Source organism: Thunnus albacares, chromosome 4, assembly GCF_914725855.1.
Source record: "Thunnus albacares chromosome 4, fThuAlb1.1, whole genome shotgun sequence".
Classification (NCBI taxonomy): Eukaryota; Metazoa; Chordata; class Actinopteri; order Scombriformes; family Scombridae; genus Thunnus; species Thunnus albacares.
This window is the reverse complement of record NC_058109.1, coordinates 24,764,446-24,771,560: the sequence shown is the minus strand read 5'-3', so window position 1 is coordinate 24,771,560 and position 7,115 is coordinate 24,764,446.

Below are 7,115 nucleotides of genomic sequence, written 5' to 3'. Positions count from 1 at the left end.
GTGATCCCTGACTTTTCATCTAGACCCATCATAGGCTCTCATTTAAATTTGTCCACTATTTTGGTTTATAACCCATCAGAAATAGTCACAACCACCTTGAGACCAGACCTGGTACTCTGGTCCAACTTGTCTACTTTGTAGAACTGAGAGGATGCTGTTGATGAAGAAAATGAGAGGAAGAGGTACAGAACAGCAAGGCTGGAGAGCAGTGGTCCATCCAGTGGAGGTTGGTTGTAGGGTCTTTGTAGCAATATCCACTACTAGGCATCTGAAGGACATGGGAATCCACAGCCAAGCCCTGCGCCAGACTATCAAGGAAACATCAGGGTTTGCAGAACACTCTAGCCAGTGGATATGGCAGAGGAGGAAAGACCCTAGTCGGGCCCCAAGAGGACTGGGGCACACACCCGGATCTGATCAGCCTCAGCTCACAATTTGTATTGTGAATAAAAGGCCGAAACACCCAATAATGCTGAGGTAGACAATTATGTCACAGATAATATCCACTGGTGATGAGCAAATCGACAAAATGTTAATGATGGAAGGCGCCTACTTAAAAACCCCAGTGAGGGACTGAATCAGTCCCTATCACTGTTCGTACATAACAGCAAGTTTCATTAGTTTAGTATGGAGGGCCTTCCACAGGCACAAGGGATCATAAAATCACATCCTATGTATTCGAATAACCTGCAAAACAAATGGTATTGCCATAAGCCTCAGCTGTACTTTGTGTTTAAAGCTAATTAGCAAATGTGAGCATGCTAACACACTAAACTAGGATGATGTACATGGTGAGCATTATACCTGCTAAACATCAGCATGGTAACATGCTAGGGCAACAGTCTTAATTGGGTTTTTTGTTTTTTTGTTCATTCATAAATTGACCAGTATGAATACAGAATGTCTGTCTAGATATTTAGTATTGCAGTCAATATATAAGTTTTAACATCTGAGATAAAAGTATGACTAGTATGTGCCTATTACATGTGAGTAGGTGTGTGTTTGTATGTCTGGATATGATTTTAAATGTCACTGTGTGGTGCTCACGCCGAGTGTCTCTGTGGTTTCCTGAACATTTAGTATCTCAGGCTTGACTGAGATCTCACACACACACACAAAGGTGTAGAGCACAGAAAACATTGCCGTAAGATGAGCCACATGTCAGATGAGCAGGTTTGTGGATAAACCAAAGCACAAGTTTCATACTGGAGTGTGCTACTGGGTGTGCAAGTGTGCATAGGGGTTTTTTCTGCAGTGGGACAGTGGCCATGCAAACCAGATCACGTCAATGCTTCCTGGTTCCTAATGCATTTGTTGGGCGGATGTGTACCATGTAAATGTATGCATACTGTGATTCTGATGTATGCAAGCTACTAAATGACATTTTGTGAAATATGACACACTTATTGTCAGTCAGATATGTTTTGGATGTGTGTGTAATATGAGCAGTTCAGAAGCTGTGTGTTCACGCCTCTGCAGCGGGGCATTTTCTAAGAAAAAACCCCAGAGAGAGTTTCTGATCACAGCTGGAGGCAGGGGGACACCTGTCGACCTCCTGATCAGCCCTGTGGTCACCATGGCCTACATACAGCAGAGAGACACACACAAGAGAAAAAAACATGTCTAACACAAGGATATTAACAAAGGGTGAAAGAAAATATTGACTGTAAAATAGACAAAATCAGATTTTTTTTTATATAGAAAAGACATATCTTTTCAGATCCATCATCCACTGTGTTATAAAGTTCATGTTTTCACACACGTACACTGTGAAGATTTAGTTTCAGTTTTGACTGCATTTTTACTTATTTGTATATTAAAGAAAACAGTTTTACTGCTTTCCTGCTGTCCTCTTAAGATCTTGGAGTCTCATTTATGTACAGTGAGTCTGAAGCACTCATTTGTGTGTCTGTGTGTGTGTGTGCCTCTTAACATCTTTGAGTGTGTGTCTGTTTATGTTGAAGTTCCTGTTCCTCTACATTCCTACAGAGAAATTATTACATTTCATTTTGCACAAATGTGCACAGATATCAATTTCTGACAACACCAGAGCCTTCCTCTGATCAAATACCATTGAAACATTTATTTAACAAAAGCACATAAAACATATTACATGAACCATTGTTGAAATTAATAATCTAAATCGTGTGTATAGTATCTTTGTGTATCTGTATCTTAAACAAGTTCTGTATCTGTAGTAAATGCGCTCTGTCTTTACGTCAGTGTCCCGAAGACAAACCGATATAAGTTTAATTTTCTTGGTAACACACAATTGCAGTGAGAAAGTGCTTAGCTATTAAGGTTCAAGACAGACAAGAGACAGTACAGGTGGCCAATATGTGTATGTGTGTGTGTGTGTGTGTGTGTGTGTGAGTGTGTGTTGTGGTGATGGGGGGCGGAGGACAAGGGGGGGGGGCTCGCATCACATTTCCGTCAGCACACAGGTGCATGGTGGTATGTAGTCCCTGCACAACCTTGATCTCATACACACACTGACACATAAACACTCAAACACATATCAACAAACACACTTCAGATGCTGCGATAAGTGTCATCACCAACCAGGGCGACAGTGGTATTTCGGTACAGATAGGAGAAGGAGGGGATTTCACAAGAAGTGGGCCTCAGACGTAGAAACCTCTTGAAACAAAGCGTGCATGTGTGATTCAGGTGTCTGTGTCGATAGTAAGCATCTACATTTTAGGAGCAACACAAAGAAGAGAAACAGAAAGTGATTTTCTATCTTCATTCAGTCCATTTAAATGATTGACTCAAATACTTGTGTTACTGTGTGCTTGCATGATTGTGCGTGTTTGTATCTACGTTACACGTGTGGTACTGCAGTCTTCTGGCTCTATCTCATGATGTTTGTGGTTTTGCCGTGCCGTTTTTTGTTTTTTTTTTATGCTATTTTTTTCTCCCCGCTGCGTGCATGCAGAACAAAAAATGTTGCTTGTCTTCTGAAAAATGGGAGTGGCACAATAAACCACATGCAGATGCTTTCTAGCGTAAAAAAAAACCAGACAGTGACAAAAGCACTTAAACAAAAAAAGCAGAGAAACACAATGTAAAGATGTCTATCTTCACCAGGTGTTCCCTAAAATAGGTGGTTAACAGCTCATTACAGTGTTGAGATGTGTATTTGTACGGATATGTATGCAGCAAATGAACACACCTAAGTCAAGTCATTTTTCCGTGATTCAGCTTTCACATATGAAGATGTAGTACATACAGAGCCAAAACCAAATAGCCAGCACCCTCTTTGCCAGGGTGACTTCATGTTATTTCCACTACCACCCACGTCCTCCCACACACACACACACACACACAAGGGATCTGCAGTTTGTCGTCCTTGTGTTGGTCTTGTCCATTCAGCCTCTCTCAGCCGTTCAAGTTCCCAAGGCTGTTTCATTACAGAGAGCCCACTTAATCGGAGGCACATCCACCCAACAGCGGATCGGTTCTGCAACAGCTGAGCAAAACATCTGCTTCCATCGGCTTCCAATCCCATCCAGGACACTCTGGGTTTGATTTAGACCAACGTTTGACATAAACCGATAAATTTGTTGATTCCACTTCCAGGAATGTCCACCCTTGCTGCATTCTATTACTCTTTTTTTTTTTCTTGCTTTTTTTCATCATTTCTGCTTCGGCTGTACCTCGCCCCTCTTCTGTGAATCAACTGCCTCCCACCCTCCTTTCCCTCACCCCCCCTCCTCCCATTTTCTCTCTATACAGCTGTTCCCTTGCCTCATGTTGCACATTCTTTCATTCTTTAGGGCTCTGGCTGTCAAGAGACCCATTACTCTCCTTCCTGCTGTGTGTGTGTGTGAGAGAGAGAAAGAGGCAATGTAACAATTTGAGAGGGATCTAGAGCCTGAAAGACAGAGTACAGCTGCATGGAGCCCCCTCACATACACAAACACACACACACTCCCCCAGCTGTTTGTCTCTTGCCAATTACTGCGGTCCCCACTCGTCCTGTCCCCTCCGGTCCTCCCCCCAGGTCCCATAAGCACCTTCCTACTTCTGCTATTTTTAGCTTGAGAGAGGAAAAAGAGAGACGGGGGGCCCAATGGCAGCCTAATCACAGCATCCACTGTGCGACCACCTCCTTCGTATTTTCAGAGCTCACCCTCCCTCCCTTTGTCTCCCACTCCTCAAATTCCCCTCCCCGTCCTCCCCATCTTTTGGCCACAGGCTCAGGTAATATACTTGGGAATGCTAAACAAAGGAAAAGTGCAACACAAAAACAGGCACCGACCCGACAAACAACAAAGCAATTAGCCAGTGTTTGGTCTGGCTGGAACAACCGTGACCTTTCAGGAAACTCCCCCTTCCTGAGAGAGAGGGGTCGGCTCGCCGCTCGGGCTGACTGAAGGCTGAGAAGCACAACAGCCAGCGTTCTTGGAAGTGTGTGTGACCACATTCAACACAGTTAGCGGGTGTATTTCTTCAAGAGGTCATCAATGCCCGCATATGAGAAGGCAACACTTTGCAGTCACGACAGTGACTTTGTTGTTTAAAGTCCCGCTTCGCTTAAAAATGTGCATTTCTTTTTGTTACTTCACCTTCACCTACTGACCTCCACTGTGCAGAATGATTGATGTGCAGACTTTGACACATTCAGTCGCTGAAGGAGGAAAGTTTCTTTTAAGTTTAATGCGTGTACCTCAAAGCATGATTTGTGACATCACAACTAGTTCAGAAGCCATTCATGGTGCAGTATGCAACCTACTCATTAGGAAACGTGCTGTCTCCAGTGCACATACTCTGAATACTGATGTTTCAGAGATGTAGAGGACATCTCATGTCTACCAGTTAAACTTTTGAGATGAAAAATATTTGCCTATTCATAGAATCTGGATTTTTTTTATAAATTTCTGTGGCATTAATTGAACTTTTTATCGGGAGCATTGGGAGGATTAGGGCTTGGTATTGTACTGCAATATATTTTCAGTATCGTCTGAAATGTGTCTGTCAAGTGAATATTGGGCCAATTTTGTAATCTTGATAACTTATTTGATCACTTAGTTCCCAATTTAAAACAAGCCACTTTAAGCCACTTTTAGGCAAAGCTCTTGCACAGCTGCTTGTGTTTAGACAACATTTAAGATTGATTTTTTACAGGTTTTACATCAGTTCTACTATCAAAACCTTTCAAATGATGCAAAGCACTAAGGAGGATATGGGGGAAAGGATTTTTGGAGGCAATTTTGATGCTCAAACAACCAAAGGAAGTTTTGAAACACTCTTCACATAGCAGAAAATTTCTTGCAGATGCCATAAGGGGTAATCATGAAGTAGATAAGTTGAAACATATAATGGGAAAAAAGATGGCCATTCAAATGCTGATAAGATATTTCCAGGATTTTCCTCTTTTTGTGATCTGTTTCAACTGCTCTGGCAGATAACGGCGCCCCCCTTGTCCTCCTGCACCTCCTAACGCTGATCTTTAAGGTCTTTTAACGGCCCATGCACACCTCATGCTTCCAGATGATTCAGATCCCATTGTATTCCTCAAGGACTCATAACCTGCTTCTTATCAGTTTATCAGCTTTCTTTTTGTCTTCTTTTCCTCTCTGCACTCCAAAAGGAACAGGTTAGCTATTTGTATCAACTCAACCACAGCTTCATGGGTGCCCAAGTCCCTTTGATTATTCCAGATTTGGAGGAATTTGTGTTCACAGGGCTTGAAAAGTGGGTTCATCTAATGCAGATTGTTTCCTTTATGCACCCACATGCTCTCATCGTGGCTAAGTGGAAATTCTGGGAAATCTCTGCAAGGGAGTTTAAATCAAAAATCGAAAATGCTGAAACACAGACAAAAGCAAAACAAAACATGCAGTGTCTCTGACTAGAAATTCAAAAACAACCATCAATTCATTGCTTTTTTTAGATTGGAAATGTGCACATCACAATCTTCCTCTTTTTAGAAAGTTTGTTTGAGGAGAAACTGAAACCAAGAAAAGCCTACCTCAGAATCCCTCTAACTTGCCATGAGGACAAAGGGTCATAACCCCCAAACATGAGTTTCCTTTGGTCAGTATGTTTTCCCAATGGATGAAGTTACATTTGAACCACAAAGCTAATCCGTTGCTGCTAGTGCAGTAGCAAAGAAGCCAGACCACACAGCAGTTAAGGTCAGGAGGGCTGTCGACCTTTCTAGCTGCATTTCTCTTCCACAGACAGCAGAAATCTTGGTGCATGCACTCCCTAAAAGTCAACACAGGTTAATTCAACTAACAGCACTAATGTGTGTTGGCTTAGCTGCAGCACATTGTTGGCCACTGACTTGTTATGTCTGTCTGTGGCATTGTTATGTCTGCCAAAAAGCTTGTGCTTGGTCAGATGAAAGATGCGTTGATTCAGTAAGGGCAGAAAAAAACATGCTAATTATATTGATCTTCATACTTTTAGGAGATTTCTACATGCAGTGTTTTGAACGTCATGAGAAATGGAGAGGACTTCACTGGGTTATTCAAAACAATCAATGATGTCGTCCCCATTTTTCTTGAATAAAAATGATCAATAACTATTTGAAGGTCTGACAAATTATGCCCATCGTTCAAGGAAATACATACTTTTAAACGATGGTCTTGCATTCCTCCAAGCATGCGGTGGTGAAAGTGTTTTCTTACTCACAGTGTAATTATTTTACTGCCAAACACCTGGAATATGCTCCACAAGCTAGTTTGACTAACTCGTAGTAGTCATGGGCAACATATCTAAATCAGCACATTAAAACTAAAACTTCACACTACTGTTTCATTACTGTTTTACTGGAATATTTTCTTAAAATGTAATCAAATTAGGATATTGACCAGTATTACTCACTGCAGAATATTATTAAGAGGTTGGGGTCATGATTTAATACATTTTAAATACTTGTAAAAGTTAATGTGTCCAAGTTTCCACTACAATACAAAATCCGGTCCAGCCAAAGTACACATATGTTGAATACATGTGCTCCACCCTCATCCCATGACTAATTGTTAGTTCGCATGAAAATGCATTAGACACATGTTCCATCTTTGTCAGTTCTCTGATGCCGTACTTTTATATGAATGAATCTCTTGCTACTCACAGATCTCAGCGGTGACACAGTAACAAAA